Here is a 17346-nt window from a genome sequence, read left to right as displayed (position 1 = left end):
AAGATAAGGCCATTGCGGAGAAGCTAAATGAAATTCTTTGCAGCTGTCTTCACTGCAGAGGATGTGAGGGAGATTCCCACACCTGAGCCTTTCTTTTTAGGTGACAAATCTGAGGAACTGTATCAGATTGAGGTGTCAAAAGAGGTTTTGGAACAAATTGATAAATTAAACAGTACAAAATTATCAGGACCAGACAGTATTCACCCACGATTTTTGAAAGAATTCAAATATGAAATTGCAGAACTATTAACTGTGGTCTGTAACCAATCACTTAGATCAGTTTCTGTACCAGATGACTGGAGGATAGCTAATGTGACACCACTTTTTTAAAAAAGGCTCCAGAGGCAATCCTGGCAATTACTGGCTGGTAAGCCTAACTTCAATACCAGGCAAACTGATTGAAACGATAGTAAAGACTGCTGCACAGGGCAACACAGTATGGGGAGGAGGTGAGCAGCCCTCAGTGGTGAAAGAACAGGTTAAGGACTATTTAGGAAAGCTGGATATGCATAAGTCCATGGGGCCAGATCTAATGCATCTGAGGGTGCTGAGGGAGTTGGCTGATGTGAATGCAGAGCCATTGCCCATTATCTTTGAAAACTCGTGGCAATCAGGGGAAGTTCAAGACGATTGGAAAAAGGCAAATATAATGCCTATCTTTAAAAAAGGGAAGACAGAGAATCTGAGGAACTACAGAACAGTCAGCCTCACCTCAGTCCCTGGAAAAATCATGGAGCAGATCCTCAAGGAATCCATTTTGAAGTACTTGGAGGAGAGGAAAGTGATCAGGAACAGTCAGCATGGATTCACCAAGGGCAAGTCATGCCTGACCAACCTGATTGCCTTCTATGATGAAATAACTGGTTCTGTGGATATGGGGAAAGCGGTGGACGTGATGTATCTTGACTTTAGCAAAGCTTTTGATATGGTCTCCAGCAGTATTCTTGCCAGCAAGTTAAAAAAGTATGGACTGGATGAATGGACTAGGTGGATAGAAAGCTGACTAGATCGTTGGGCTCAATGGATAGTGATCAATGGCTTGAAGTTTACTTGGCAGCTGGTATCAAGCAGAGTGTCCCAGGGGTCAGTCCTGGGGCCAGTTTTGTTCGACATCTTCATTAATGATCTGGATGGTGGGATGGATTGCACCCTCAGCAAGTTCACAGATGACACTAAGCTTGGGAGAGAGGTAGTTATGCTGGAGGGTAGGGATAGGGTCCAGAGTGACCTAGACAAATTGGAGGATTGGGCTAAAAGAAATCTGATGAGGTTCAACAAGGACAAGTGCAGAGTCCTGCACTTAGAACAGAAGAATCTCATGCACTGCTACAGGCTGGGGACTGACTGGCTAAGCGGCAGTTCTGCTGAAAAGGATCTGGGGATTACAGTGGATGAGAAGCTGGATATGAGTCAACAGTGGGCCCTTGTTGCCAAGAAGGCTAATGGCATATTGGACTTCATTAGTAGGAGCATTGCCAGCAGATCGAGGGAAGTGATTATTCCCCTCTATTTGGCACTGGTGAGGCCAGATCTGGAGTATTGTGTCCAGTTTTGGGCCCCCACTACAGAAAGGATGTGGACAAATTGGAGAGAGTCCAGCGGAGGAAAACAAAACTGATTAGGGGGGCTGGGACACGTGATTTATGAGGAGAGGCTGAGGGAACTGGGCTTATTTAGTCTGCAGAAGAGAACAGTGAGGAGGGGATTTGATAGCAGCTTTTAACTACCTGAAGGGGGTTTCCAAAGAGGATGGAGGTAGGCTATTCTCAGTGGTGGCAGATGACAGAACAAGGAGTAATGGTCTCAAGTTACAGTGGGGGAGGTCAAGGATGGATATTAGGAAAAACTATTTCACTCGGAAGGTGGTGAAGCACTGGAATGGGTTACCTAAGGAAGTGGTGGAATCTCCATCCTTAGAGGTTTTTAAGGCCCAGCTTGACAAAGCCCTGTCTCGGATGTTTTAGTTGGGGTTGGGCCTGCTTTGAGCAGGGGGCTTGAACTTGATGACCTCCTGAGGTCTCTTCCAACCATAATCTATGATTCTATGAATTGTCAGACACATAGATGAGCAGGATTTGCTGGGGAAGAGTCAACATGGCTTTTGGAAAGGGATCATACCTCACCAATCTATTAGACTTCCTTGAAGGGATCAACAAACTTGTGGACAAGGGTGATCCAGTGGATATAGTGTACTTGGACTTTCAATAAACCTTTGACAAGGTCCATCAAAGGCTCTTAAGCAAAGGAAACAGTCATGGGATAGAAGGGAAATGTTCTCTCATGGATCAGTAACTGGTTAAAAGACAAGAAGCAGAATGGAGAAAGATAAAGATAAAGAGCTGCCCAGGGATATGTTCTGGGACCTCTGCTGTTCAACTTGTTCATAAATGATCTGGAAAAAGGGGCAACCATTGAGGTGGCAAATTTTACAGATGATATAAAATTACTCAGAATAGTTAAATCCAAAGCAGACTGAGAGGAGTTGTAAAGGAATCTCACAAAACTGGGTGACCGGATAACTAAATGGCAGATGAAATTCAATGTTGATAAATGCAAAGTAAGACACATAGGAATGCATAATCCCAACAATACATGCAAAATGATGGGGTCTAAATTAGCTGTTACCACTCAAGAGAGAGATCTTGGAGTCACTGTGGATAATTCTCTGAAAACAGCCACTCAATGTGCAGAGGTAGTCAAAAAAGTTAACAGAATGTTAGGAACCATTAGGAAAGGGACAGATAATAAGACAGTAAATATCATAATGCCGCTTTATAAATCTATGATACGCCCACACCTTGAATACTGAATGCAGCTCCGGTCACCCCATCTCAAAAAAAATATATTAGAACTGGAAGAGATACAGATAAGGGCAACAAAAATTATTAAAAATATGGAACAGCTTCCATATGAGGAGAGATTTAAAAAACTGGGACTTTTCAGTCTGGCAAAGAGATAACTAAGGGGGGATATAATAGTGGTCTATGAAATTTATTCCTTCACATAACACAAGAAGCAGGGGTCACCCAATGAAATTAATAGTCAGCAGGTTTAAAACAAACAAAGGAAGTACTTCTTCACACAATGCACAGTCAACCTGTGGAACTCGTTGTCAGGGAATGTTGTGAAGGCCAAAAAACTATAATTGGATTAAAAAAAGAATTAGATAAGTTCATGGAGGATAGGTCCAGCCATGGCTATTAGCCAAGATGGTGAGGGATGCAACTCCATGATCTGAGTGTCCCTAGTCTCTGTTTACCAGAAGCTAGGAGTAGATGACAGGGGATGGGTCACTCAATAATTGTCCTGTTATATTCATTCCTCTGAAGCACTTGGTATTGCCCACTGTCCATAGACAGACTACTGGGCAAGATGGACCATTGTGCTGACCCACTGTGGCCATTCTTATATTCTAACATCCCCTCCTCCCTGACCCACCCCTCCCCCCGCCACACACACTATATGATTGTAAAAGCAAACACTGTCTTGTGTCCAGAAATGCAAGACTGGGAGTCAGGAGTTCTGTGTTCTACACATATGTCCTGCATGAGCTAGAGCAAGTCATTTATGTGTCCCAGTGGGAGTCTCTGGGTGCTGAGCACTTTTGAAAACCAGGTCCCCATTGTGAGTGCTTAGCAAGCACTTGAAAAGCTGGATCCAGTACTCTACACCTCAGTTTTTCTATCTGTAAAAAGGGCGTAATTATCATTCACCTCACAGGGCTATTGTGAAGTTTAATTCAAGAATATCTGTAAAGCAATTTCAGAATATCCATTGTAAGGTATTCTCAAACTCAATGTATTATTGTTAAAAATGCAAATATTCACCACTTTGAACTTTTCATAAAGGTTGGAGGATGAGAAAGTTAGTATTACATTTATATAGTGCCAGGAGAAGTCATGAGTCTAATTTCTGCTCTCTTACACCTGCATAAATTAGGAGTAACTCCACTGAAGTGGTAAAAAAGAGCAAAATGTGGCCTATGACTGTTGCTGCCACTGGAGTCATACAGCATCCCTATTGTCTACCCAGAGACTCTACAGCTTTAAAACATGTAATGAAAAAAGGAGGAGGGATTGAAATGAATTTTCACAGCAATCAGTTCAGAGCCTTGATATTTCCTTTAGAAATTTTAGCATTTCTCCTCCCCAGGTTGTCCAAGTAACTATCTTTCTCCAGTATTTTAGTTAATTTAAAACTTAAATCGCCAAATCAATTGTGTGACTTTGAAAAAGCCTGAAATGTGTGAGCATGAAAATACATTTTATGTGTTACAATTTACAGCCATGAAACATTTGTCTAATGAAGCGATTGAAGTTTTAGCTGTTCTGTAACTTGCCTGTGTGGTGATGTGGTTTGGGGGTTGGTTTTAAGGGGTGGGGCGTAGGGGCAGGTTGTCACCATCACTATACTCCCATAACTTTAAAATAGCTAATTAAAAAAGTACAGCTGTGGAACGATAGCTATTGTCCCTCATTTGAGTCCCCTATTTCTTTCATCATACTGTATTTCCAGTTTTCTCCTCTTAAAACAATGACTCTCTGAACTGAAGTCTGTTGTCCCAGTAACTCTGTCCTGAGTAACAGATGCACAAATCCTGCAATATTCGGCATATTTCCTAAAGCTCCAGCTCTTGGAGTCAGGTAAATATGTCACTATCTCAGCTTACATTTAAAAGAGAAAAAAAACAGTTTCTTGTCCTCATAACGATGGAAAAAGCTCAAAAACATGATCCCAAGTGACCCCTAAATGCTGAAAACCAAAGGCAAATGAAAAGAATACAAATTTTACCTTTAAAAAAAAAAACGTGTTTTAAGCTTATAGTGTGATTTTGGGGGCCTTACTCACAACTGCTCAATGTTTCAGGTTGGTAATACTGCAATAATACAGAATAATAGAAGTGCTGTAGTAGCATGTAGAGGCCTCAGTCTAGGTTTGGAACCCCATTACTGCTCAATGTTTCAGGTTGGTAATACTGCAATAATACAGAATAATAGAAGTGCTGTAGTAGCATGTAGAGGCCTCAGTCTAGGTTTGGAACCCCATTGTGCTAGATGCTGTACAGACATATAACAAAAAAAGGGTCCATGCTCCAAACAGCTTACAATTTAGGGAAAACCACTTTGGCACAAACAGGTGAAGTGACTTGCCCAAGGTCACACAGCAGATCAGCAACAGAGCTAGAAAAGGGCCCCTGATCCACTGTACCACATGGATTCTCATACTTTTACATGGCTACTCACACCACCAAAAGAATTCTCTTATCTCACGTTAGCAATACTGCACATCACTGAGTTCCATCCTGCAGGAAGGCTTCCCCCTGAATTTTACAAGCCCTCTCTGTGAATCCTGGAACTTATATGTTTTTGCCCAGAATCTTCAAAGTGGCAAAGCTGTGCTCAGCAGAAGCCTAGGGACAAGGTTTTCCTCAGCTTTCCATAGCTGAGGCCAACAGGTGCTATCCTGTGCCCAGTGTGAGACAGAACAACCTCAAGGCTGCTCTGTCTTGCATTGGCTGCAACAGCCCATGGGAATTGTTGTAGCAGTTGGGGATCAACTAGGCACACTAGCTATGCCCCCTTCTAACCAGCCATACCAATGTGATCTAGTGATTAAAACACTGTACTGGGACTTAGAAGACATGGGTTCTACTCCTGGCTCTGCTATTGACCTCTATGCCTCAGATTCCCCATCTGTAAAATGGAGATAATGATATTGCTCCTCTTTGTAAAGTGCTTTGAGATCTATGGAGGGTCAGGGAGTAACAGACTAAGGGGTAAGTGCTGAACGATGTACTATAGGAGCCTTATGCAACTGGAGGATTCCTACCTATATCCGGTGCTTTTTTCTGCTAGGTAATAGAATCACTTTGTACCAGTAGACTGGCATTACACAGTCATACTTGATCAGAATTCTGCCCCATTAAGCTGGAGTAATTTATAGATCTAGATCTTCCCCCAAAAAGCCCAAGTTATCCACTTATCTCCTATTTGTCACTTTTTAAAAATGTATTTATTACCACAGTGTTTTGTTCACGTGGTACATAGGCAGCTGCATGGTCCTAATCAAGCAAGCCACCAGTTCTCGTTACGCTAGCCCAGCCACTCAAACTTCAAAACGTCTGCAATTTTTGCATTCAATAGCACTGTGTCAAACTTTTGTCCTTCTCCCATACAATGTAAAGACTGAAACATTTTCACTGGGGCCACTGGTAAGAATCACAGAATCAAGCCTGCCCTTGGCCGCAAGAGACTGTCTGGAACCTTCATCAATGTCAGCTCAATGACAAACAAGGACAACCCTCCATCCCCACCACTTTTACAGTAAATGCACTTGCCACACACAAAGCAACATCTTAAAATAACCCCTGCATGAACTCGAGAGGGGAGAAATTCCCGACCCACACAGAGCAGAGGAGAAGCCAACCTCCTCTATCTGCTTGTTAGCCCCACTAGGGTTTGAAAAGCAATAAAGATGAGGGGAACACGCAGACCAGGAGGTGGTTTTTAACTCAGCTGTCAACTGTATTGATCAAGTAAAAATAATCCATCAACATGGCTGCAAATAAAAACAAATGGATCAGGAATGTATCTCCTAACAGGGTGGACCAAAGGTTGACCTCCTTACTCAGGGCCCTACACAGTCATTCACAGCAGTGCAAATCCCTATGAAATTGAAATGGAAGCAATTTCCACTCACTTTGTACTGGTATAAGTGACTGCCCAACACTACAGGGCAACAATGAATTAGGCCCTCGGCTTTCACTCAATCGGTGCTTGGACAAAACTCCCAGTGGAATGTACAGGATTTAGCCCCATAGTCCTGTCATCACCCCATGCCCCAAGAAGAAGTGAAACTAAGGAGATGGGAGAGAGAACCGTTTAGTAGATCAAGCATAGTTTTGTCTGAGAATAAAAAGGGTAAAACATGAGCTATCTTTATCCAGTATTTATACATTTATAGCCAAAAAGCAAGTAACAATATCTGAAATGTTCAAAGAATACTATTCCAGCACTTATCTGGGGTCACTTGAGATGAAGAAGATAATTGAAAGGATGATTGCATTGGGCTTGTTGTATTCCATTTAGAGAGCCCATTCAGTATGCTCAGCCATGATACAAGATGCCGGGAGAGAACACAGTATTGCTCCACAGTGACAGTACCTCAGATCTATGAAACATTAAAATGAAAGATAAAGAAGGCACTGAAAGCAGCAACACTGGGCACAGTTCACTTGACGACAAACATTTGGACATGTGTCTAGGCATTGGAATACCTCTCAATCACTGTCCACTGGCAGCCCTATGTTCCCATGCAAAAATCTGCCCATAAATTAGCAGCACTTATTATTTCTTTCTTTGATAAAGGCCACTCAAACAATTTGGCAAGGGCCAAACAGTCAAATTTCTGCTTATTTCTCAGGATCTTCCATTGGTGCTGGGTCACCTCTGATATCAGGTCCAACACAGAAAACGCCTGAAGTGATCACTTGTTTTGCTCTTGTATTGATTAAACAATTCTTCCTTCATAACGAAGCACTAAGTTTTTGCAATACTGGCAAAATCTGTAACCATTTGTGTAGCTCTCGTGAAATTCTAAGCTAACTTGAGAACCTGAGCAATTTATCTGAACTGCAGCTTAAACAAGTTTGAATTTCATGTGATCATATATATATATATATATATATATATATATATATATATATATATATATATATATATATATATGAATGCTCTTGCTGTAAAAAGAAATACATGAGCACACATTAAAGCAGAGCTTTGATTCTGAACTCTTTATCCTGAACTCTGAACAATGGATACTTATGAATCATTTGTGCCGCACACTGAAGCCTTTTGAACTAGTAACAAGAGAAATCAGTTCTGCTAATGCATCTCTCATCCTGGATCTCTCACTCATCCAGATTTTAAAATTGAAATTTAGAAGAATAAGACCATGTTTTTGGAGGGACAGGAAAAAAAATGGGATAATATGCTGGACAATTGGGAATTGAATTTTAGGCTGAATAGGATGGAGCAGTAAGTGGAAGATACATATACTATGCTTTTCAAGATACACTGTTTAAGAAAAGTTTCAAAACGAAACAGGGGTAAAACTTGACAGAACAGTTTGCATTGCTTCCTTTCACTAGTGATCTGTCATAGGGCAACTACAGTGCTACATGCAGCTGTGCCGTTCCAGTGCATCTGGTGAAGACGCGCTATGCCAACGGGAGAGCACTCTCCTGTCGGCATTATTACTCCAAGTAGGCAAGAAGGGCAACACCAGCATTAAATGGAACAGGCAGGGTAGAAGCAGCATTGTGATAGCTGAAGTTCTCATTTGTGATGCCAAACCTCTCTTACATGCTAAAAGTGTCCAAACAGCAGGACAATTTTTCTTTAATGTAGATTGGGCACATACAGGTGGATTGATTCCTGCATTTAAAAAAAAAATCATCTGTATGTCCATTTATTTCAATTTCATTTTAGTGAATCAGGTCCTGATTCAATGCTAACCAAAAACCCTTGAAATAACTGAAAGCTTTCTCAGCCAATTCTGTGTCACCACTCTGAAATTAGTACTGAGATTAAATGGCTCAACAGTGCTAAGACGTTCCCCAACCACTCCAGCAAGCAGTCACTCACCTCTAAGGTTAACAGGATAAAGTCTGGATAAAGAAACTACCCATTATACCAGCTCTACAAAGAAGCAATTATGAGACTTTATAAAGTGGTTTCAAATATATTTTTCAAACTAGGACTCAGACAAATATTAGTGGCAGCAAATTATAGTACTTAGCAGAATTATCACCGAGTAAAGAGACTCTTTTAATCTATAAAAAATATCAACAAAAGATGTAAATATGGACTCCTCAATGGGTGGCATATCTTGAAAAAAATATACATCTAATCTCACAGTGTGTTACCTCCAGTACCTGGAGAGAAGGTTAACAATTCAGAGCTGTTTCCTGCAGCTGTCGAATATATTTTGATGTAGATATCAGAGATTTAAAATCTATTGCATAATCATACAGTACACGCAAGGAACCTGGGGACATACTTTTCTATGGTAAAGTGCTGGAATGCTGTTTTCCATTTTAAATCAATATTACTCCCTATTTTTAACAAATTATATTTCATTCTGTGGCCTTTTGGTTCTAATTTTTCCCATCATAAACAGCAACAGGGTTTTCACCACCATGAGTACAATTTGCAGGCTGCGCATTACCATTACACATTCATTTATCTCTGCATATAATATGCACGTGGGAGAAAACCAGGGCTCCCCCTTACAGTAACTGGAGACCAGTAGCCCGATTCTGCTTTCATTTGCACCACTGTAAATCTAGTGTAAATCAACTGAAGTTAACAGATCAAATTCCGCTCTCACTCATTTTGATATAAAACTGGAGCGAGTCTGTTTCTCTGGCTTTGTGGCCTGAAGCGCTGAGTACCCAGAGCTCCAGGTCAAGTCAGCGAAAGCTGCAAATGCTCAGCACCTCTGAACGTCAGGCTGTGACTCCAGATTTATACTGGTGTAACTGAGGAAAGGTTTTGATCACTCTAGTAGATATACCGCACACACAAATAAGCCTGAGAAGGCAGTGGAAATGCTAGGGGTCAAAGTTCCTCGCTGCTTTTGTCTCACATTTGTTCTAAGTAGAGTGGTTCCTTACAGTCTCACTACTGGAAGCTATCACTCATTGAACATGACAAACTGCTGTCACTGGCAAGAAACATTTCTGTGGTCACTTGACATTTCTCTCTCTTTTCAGTTCCTCGTTTAGTCAAAGTAGCATTGCACATATTTTTTTAAGCCCCTTCCATTAAAATCCTATACAAACACTTCTCTGGATGACACCCCAGTGGATCTAGAACCCAGCACCAAATCATGTATTCTGGTATGCAAAGGAAGTATAGTTCCAAGATGATGTCAATTACTGCAGATGCTTCCTGCCAGCAATGCTACTGCCTTTGTAAGGGAACCTAACCAATACCACATTCTCAATTACTTTTACCTATAGATAGTATGTAGACGTCAAACTTAAGTGTTCAAAATCCATCGTGTTAACTAAACAAACTTTCATAGATGGTTTAACCCTCCCTTCAGTCATTTTAACTACAGAGGGGTGAACCCCAAAAGGTTCAGAGTTCAGGTTCAGTTTAAACACTGCAAAATCTGGTTCCTTATGCAAAATGCTCAGAACATTTTAAGTGAAGAAAATTAAGAAGAAAATCATAAGAGAACAATTTATCTGGAGATTTCCAGTGCTTTCTGCTTCTAGCCAGGCTGGAAATACCAAAACAACCTTTCTCATTTTATTTCAAAAGTTCTGGATTCCAGCAGGGATAGATCCATAAGAACTCACTGAAAAATACCTTAGCTCTGGTTGTACTATATTTGCAGTGTTAATATTCCCAGATGTTTCCAGTAGCACCTAGTTACTTTGCAGATCACATAACTAGGAAAACTGCTTGGTCCAGTGGGTATAATTCTACCCAGTAAGCTTTTCCAAGCATATTGTATCCCTTTGTCTTTTCCACAGTGTCTCCATTTTTAAAACCCATCTTCCTGAACCTGGAAAACTGTCCTCCCTCTGATTCACAAGAGGGATGTATATTACCCCTAGCTTCGTGGTTCTGATTATTGACTCCAAGGTGAAACAGCTATTGAAACTGGAGCATCTGCATTCTCTGAAGACCCCACACCTTTGTTTACTGTTGGAAGAGTGGATGTTTTACTAGCTCAATACAAGACCTCAGATGAAGGAGACAAAAACAGGAATTGTAACCTAAGCCCAGGCCTTGCCCATACTGATGATACCAAGAGTTGCATGATTTAGTGACTCTTCTGTCTGCTTTTTGTCTAAATTTATGTTTCTATCTGTTATGAACATCATGCATTAAAGTGAACAGACAACAAGTGCCCCTCATCTAACTCCACCAAGAAAGCAGATTCAGAGCTGGACTTCTACAAATCTTATTTACTCTATTGGTTAAATAATGATATCTAAACGGGGCTGATTTAACTGACTCTGGCAGTTCTCAGAGTAAATTTAATTATACTTTGCACTTATTACAGTTTTCCTTTGTGCCTCTTGCTTCCCAGCAACTCTGAAATACAGGCTTAAGTCTGCTATATAATACATCTCCATACCCATAGTGGTGACATGTGTTAACAGATGGCATTGCGAGCACGTCGCAGCAGATCAACACAGGTTGTCAGTTTTGGTGGCCGCAGTTTTCCCTAAAGTTATCACAGTCCAACACAGCAAGGCATGGAGTAATCACAGGCCCTTTCCTGTTGGCTGGGAAGAACATGACTAAGCACGGTAGCTTTTTATAGCACTCATCTAGAAATGCCTTTATATGCATAGAGTGCATTTATTCTGTGAGTCTGTTAAGTAACCAGATGCGTTTTGGATGACACTCCACAACCATAAACATGGTGAAATCTTTTCCAAGCAGTGAAATTTCAGATCCTTTATGTGGGCTCTACAATAAACAGCACCCAGCATATGCAATAGTCAAAGGATATGTATGTGTCTATTGTAAAATGGCACTGTAGAATTATATGAAATGCACAATAAGGGGACAATGAGAGTTAAGGATGTTCAGAAGAAGGAAAGAGAAAGATATACTGGGGACAGTAGGGGGCATTAATGAAGAAACTGGGTTAGAATACTGTGCATCTCATATTTCTATAGCTGTGCAAACCTCACTGTGTGCATTACATGGATTATAGGAACTGTACCTGGCACGGTTTTCTCCACAGGGCTTGGTTTGGTCAGCACAGAGATACTGGTTTATGTACCACCTGAGTCTCTATGAACCCCATCCCCACTACTGCTCTAAGCTACTCCTGGCCTCTTGGCAGGGTAGATCAGGCTTTCTTCAATAAAGACTCTGATTCTAAGATTAGGGTAGACGCTCCCCCCGTTTACAGCCCCTAAGAGGTCTGCAGAAGGAAAGAACAAGCTTGCTGACTAAAGATGAAGGGGATCTGCAGTCAGGGACACTTATCCCATCCCAAAGATTTGGGAGGTCAAATGAGGAAAAGGAGCCAGCAGTGGAATGTTGCATTGTGCAAATGTGAGTAGCCGAGTTTACTGAGCTGATGCGCCTCAAACCACCCCTATTTCAGCATTCTGTGGGAATACAGCCCTGCGAGCAGGAATCTGTGGACACTGACCGCTTTCATGTGACAACACAGACTAATCTTTTGCAGCCCTCACATATGCCTGTTAAGCAGATCCTGAAGATCAAGTTCAGTCTCGTACCATAATTTACAAGAATCACACCCGGTTTCTAGTATTGCCAATCTCAAGCATTCAAAAATCATGAGTCAGGCCTCCAAATGATCAGGGCTAGTGTAAAAATCATGAGATTTTTAAAAATAATAAATGTGGGGTTCTTTTTATTTGCTTTGGGGGTTTGTGCCTTTAGGGATCACATTGTCAAGCTTCTCTCTGTGGTCATGAAAGCTAGAAATGTTTTTTGTTTAAATGGAAACTGAAATTCTTACATAATCAAGTGACTATAGGCACTGGGGTTTATGAAGACAACATCAAATAACACGAAACTCATAATAAAATCACAAGAGTTGCCAACACGGTGTTCCATCCTTACCTCTCTGTGAGTTTGTTTCATTGTTTCATGTCATAGCTTTAGTGCTCTTTAAATAACTTTCTGGAGAGTGTGAGGAATTGAGCCTTGCTGGGAGAATCAGGCATCTGAGGCTCTTCCTTTCTCTGTAGGAGAGTTGAGAAAGCATTACTCATAACATGAATGCAAAAGGCTGCCCTTGACAATCCCAGCTTGGCCTGCAAAAGGGTGATAGAGACAAACTGATGGTTCTATACCTTCACAGCTGAATAGAGGCAGGAATCACTTTGAAAATCAGCCAGCCACCTTGATCAGAGGAAACCCAAATTTAAAGGGAAACCAGAAGGGCCATGTTCTTTAGCAATGAAGAGTGCAGTGTCCTGTAGAAACACTGGAGACGAGCACAAGCTGCAACATCTGGATCTAGATTCTAGTCAAGATTTCAAACATCCTGTCCCCCACACCTCCAAAAAGGGTCAGGGTAGTTCTGATCTGGGCTTTTGGCTTAGCCCATTGTTGTTATTTATTACAGCCCCAACTCTGGGCTAAGCATTTATAGGGATTATAAAAACATGTGCCCACAACATTTAAATCCTGATTGGGGGGCTCATACTCCAACACCTGCTACTTTCCCTAAACGTTGGTGGCATTTGTTTCAGAACCACTTATAATTAAATAGCTTTATGTGACTCACACCTGCAAGGCCTGCTTTCGCATGGTTTTTGTAATACCAGTGAGCACATGCTATATTTGACATTGATAAGCCTGTGCATATTGTATCCAGTGAACTCATCTCGGCTAGGAGTTTGTTTGGGGCAATTCCTTCTTTGCAGCTTGCTGTTGGTCTAGAGGAACTGCCCCCTCAGACAGGCTGAATTTCAAGGCAGTGTGTACCTAACTGAGGAAGACTCAAACAAAGAGTATCCTGGGAAATGTAGGCTACAGGAAACAGCTAGGCCCAGCTTGACAAACAGTGCTTAATTTGTGCCTGGGCTGAGCCACCGCACCGCTAAGCTTGGCAGTTCAAACCCCGGCACCTCTGGGTTGCTGCATCAGTTATGAATGGAGAAAAATTGCTTGAACCCAGCACCTAATTACTTGAGCCCCAGCACTTCTTTCATTACAAATTAAGTACTGTCTCCTAACTTCCACTGAAATTAAAGCAAATTAGGAGCCTAAATACCTTTGTGAATCTGGGCCTTAGTAACTAAATTCCCATTTGATCCCAGTGGGACCAGGGTTTGGCTAGAAGACTCAGTGAGAGAGAGAGAGCTCGGACAGTACACCTTATCAAACAAACGAACAGCAGAACTTCCCACAACTCCTCTGGTTCTCAGTAACCACTGATGGAAATGTTTACTGTCATCATGGCCCCTTACTCATGCAAAACTCCCATTGACCTTAAATGTAAGGTCTGGGCTGATTTTTCTTGTGGGTTTTTTTTTTACCTTTTGTTTGTTTTTTTGTTTTTACCACTGCTCAAGCACTGAATGTTCATGCTATTTTTTTAAGGAACTCATTGTCCTTATATTGATGCCTGAAATCAAGGTCACAAAGCAGTTCTTTTAAAATCCTCTACAATGAGGATTTTTTTTCTTTCCTTCTTTTTAGTAAGCCTTGGTTTTAGTTCATGTGCTTATATAGAGAGATTCCCTAATTTGCAGTTTTAAAGTGGATTACAGGTTTGCAACTTTAAATATGGCTAAGGTACACATTATATCTTACTAGCTAGGATGTTACTGAACAGACAAAAAGTTAATGCAAATATCAAAATACATCTTGCATGGGAATATGTAGTAGGAAACTCTTCAGGATATTTTTGAAGATTCCAAACTTGGCTCCTGATTCCCATGATCCACCCGTGCAAAGACTATGCTTCCAGTCCTATTGCAGAACTGGGGCCTTGAGGTTCTGATTTCATAGCTCAGTACAATATATTGCTGCAAAACAACTTTAAAAGTTTATTTTCTTTCAAAATAGACAACATATTAGTCTGAATTAAGAGTTTAAATCTTAGAAAATATCGCCCTAAAATATATGATTTTCTTCTTTCACTAAATTAGTTCTGAAAAGCATCCTAAAAATCCAGTGAGATAGTCAGCAGATTTTAAAATCAGGCCACTTACTCAAGTAATGAAGGCCCTGATCTTGCAACTCAACACAGATGAGCAGACCATAGCACCCACTCAGAGCACTGTTGAAGTCAATAGCTCCACACAGGTCTGCTTGTAAGATTCAGTTACAGGATCAATGCCTTAGTCAGATGCTTAACTGGTGTCAATGGGTCTGGTTCAGCCTGGATTTAGGAGCCTAAATGTTAGGCAGCCAATTTTGAAAATTGATACCAATTTTTTTCTGTTTTAAGGTCCTTTATCAGGGGACTTGATGTCCTGGCAAGGAATTGTACTTGGTGCTCTAGCAGGCCTTTTTCCAATCTGTATTTAATTTTAAAATTACCAAATTGTCTTCACATTTTTCTTCAAAAACTGCTCCAAAGATAAAACTTTCAATGATATGCTTCGTCCAGGGCAAACTTTCATTTCCCAGTTATACAGCCACAAATAAAGAACATTTCCAGAAAAGCTCATCCAATTTTAGCTGTACCATCACACAGATGACTCTGGTAAAACTCTGCAGAACAGACACCACTTACCATTTTCCTCTCAGAACCATGGTAAAATACACAAAAGGTCATATACAAGATAGAATTTGACATAATAAGATTTCACTCCTATGTTAATGCACCTCAGATCAAGTCTGCAAAAGTGAAATAATAAATTTAGGAAAACAAGCAAAATGACCCTACTGGTTGGTTGGTTTTCTAGATACAATCTACATATTTTAGAAACGTACAACCTTCTAATCGAAATGAATAAACTACTCAACCATAAAGTTGCTATAGAAGATATGCTTGTTCTGATTGGAAAGGGCATCTGCTATCTGCAATATTGATAATACTTTTCAAATTTCATCTGCTTTTGTTTGCATTCTGTGTCGTCTGTTTAAACACACTGGGAATAATAATGAATCCCAGCATTATCTCCACTTTTTCAAGGCTGAACATATAACTTTATCACAAAAATAATTAAAATTCTTTGGCACTCTTGTATCTTTTCCATTAAACGTTATCAAGCAGTGACAATAAACTAACATCAGTCCAAGGCTGCCCATATGCTGCTTTTAAAAAGAATGCATTTGTCCCAGGGTGAGATACATGAATTTTGTGTTTACAGGGTCAAACAATTCTGAAGTTTTTTACAGTGTAAAGACTACAAATCTATACACACACTCACACACACACATGCAACCAAGGATCATTAGGTAGGGATGGGACACCTATGAATTGTCTTGCTAAAATGTTCTTTGATAGGCAAACCTTAGTGGCTTAATAATTTGGAAAGTTACAGATAAACATATTTTTCATAATAGCATTACACATTTAAACCCAAAGATGGATGTTCCAAAATGTTTTCAGAATGCATGTTCAATTAATCTCATGTGTATTAATGGATTTTCTGACAATTCATTAGTAAGTCAGTCTAAATATAAGATTCATTTCAAAATAAAGTGGTAATGGTGTTTATTTTGTGTATATATTTATAGTGTTGCCACTTTATTCTTAAATGAATCATTTAAATGAGTCAACTTTTGTAAATCAGGTTTCTCTTTTTTATCTGGGGCACATCAGGTTTAAATATAATATGTATATCTGTTCAGTTATTGTTCAGTATCAGTTAATGATCACCAGCTATTTTAGAAAGCAACCTCTGATAGCTGACTTTCCACCTACATTGAATAATTTGCCAACTAAAAACAATGTAGGTTTTAAAACACATCATTGGAATACGTAACTCTGAAGTCTGTCTTTATAATTTTTATAATGTGCTAACTTCTGCTTAAAATGTAGTAAAGCAATGATGTTGATCTCGTTTCAATACTACATACACAGTATTGCATAGTAATGCACTGGCTTTTTAAGCCAGAAAACAGTACCAACTCACTAAACAGATCCATCAGGATAATTGAAAAAACTCATTTCAGGAGAACTCCCATATGAAGGCAGAAATGTTAAAAGATGTTAAATTTTCTTTTTGTGTACTGTTGGCTTGCCTGATAAGCAGAAGCAAGTTTATACAGCTCTGCAGCTAGTGTAGAATGCTTAAGCAAGAAATCCATAACTTTTAATATGATGAGATTGTCCTGCTAGGAGAGATGGATTTTTTCCAATATCACTGCTAACAAACAAGTAGAGTCTCCTGTATCAGCACATTTCTGTTTTCTCCTCTGCAGCACACATGTGCTTCATTAGGAAACAACACATAGCTCAAAACCCTAGTTATATTAAAAATGAGTCAGGTCTACCTGACTAGTTGATGGACAGGTATCTTAACTTATTTCTTTAAGGAACAAACACACAATCTTATATAGATACAAGGTTAAAAAAAAGATGAGAAAGTATGAAGTTATCCAAGAGTTAGTGGAAATGTTGCTTACAAGAGTGACTGCACAATGGGCAGATACTGTCACACAATGTCTTATTACATGATTTCAAACTCCTATTCACAGTCCCACTCGCTGCAGAAAACTCAAATATGTTTCAAATAGGTGCTAAATAAAAGACATTACTTTTCATCTGCTTTTTTGCTTAATGCTAATATAGTCACTTGTCAGTGGATGTAAAAGTAAAGGAGACAAGAGTTTATTTTTATACCTCACAGAACAGCAACTGGTGATTTCCCTT

The sequence above is a fragment of the Eretmochelys imbricata genome, chromosome 12, assembly GCF_965152235.1.
Source record: "Eretmochelys imbricata isolate rEreImb1 chromosome 12, rEreImb1.hap1, whole genome shotgun sequence".
Taxonomy (NCBI): Eukaryota; Metazoa; Chordata; order Testudines; family Cheloniidae; genus Eretmochelys; species Eretmochelys imbricata.
This window is presented reverse-complemented; position numbering follows the sequence as displayed.